A 1,009-nucleotide genomic window follows, 5' to 3' on the forward strand; every position below is an offset into this window, starting at 1 on the left:
ATTTTGAAGTCCATCCTTAAAGGGTTGTTGTGTACCACAAGGAACAAGGTAGGATTTTAGCTGTGTATATGTATGCGGCGCCTCTGTGTACAGTCCATGTCTTTATGCATGTATGTATGTGATCGTGTGTGTATGTGTGTGCAAGAGTGTATGATCGCATGTGTGCATAAGTATGCCTGTGTGTATGTATGCGGTTTTAGTGAGAAGAGTACATGACGTCATGTTTAAATCTGTGAGAGTGTATGTGTGTGAGAGATTGCGCGTGTAAACATGCGTGTACTTGTATGTGTGTGCGTGTGTATATATCAATACGTTTAGGTGTGTCTCACTATGTGTGCATAAGTGTCTGCGTGATTGTGTGCTAAAAGATGCAAACACACTTCCATAAATATTTGTTTACGTATCCACACGTCTATATTTGTGCAGGTGCACGTTTATGTAGTGTGTGTATGTGCGCACGCGTGTCTGTGTATCTATGTGCATGGGTGGGTGTACACGTGTGTATGGAATGCACGTGAGTATACATTTGTCTGTTGATAAACTATGTAACTATAATTTCGTACATGCGTGTTTTGTACGTTTATATTTTCGTACATGAGTTATATTTTCGTACATGAGTTATATTTTCGTACATGTGTATGTTCATGGAATCTAGGACATCCGCCCACCATGGACAATAAACCTTACCCCCAGGAACAATCACCCCTAAGGAAAACAGACGATGATTTAAATCTTTTTAATATATTTGAGAGGGGGTAATTAACCAGGTGGAATAATTGTCCTAGAGGGTAGTTGTCGTCGGAGGGAGCAGCCAACAGTTCTTTATGTTGTTTGTTTTGTTTTCCATTAGTGTTTTTCGTTGTTCGAAAGAAGAGTTCATGTTTCGTGTACTCGTGCTTCGTACTCTTTTGTTATACACATTTCACGACGTCCTGTGCTCACATATGCATATATGTATACATATAGATGTAAGTAGGTACATATACGTATGTATATATGCATATATATA

Source organism: Octopus bimaculoides, chromosome 13, assembly GCF_001194135.2.
Source record: "Octopus bimaculoides isolate UCB-OBI-ISO-001 chromosome 13, ASM119413v2, whole genome shotgun sequence".
Taxonomy (NCBI): Eukaryota; Metazoa; Mollusca; class Cephalopoda; order Octopoda; family Octopodidae; genus Octopus; species Octopus bimaculoides.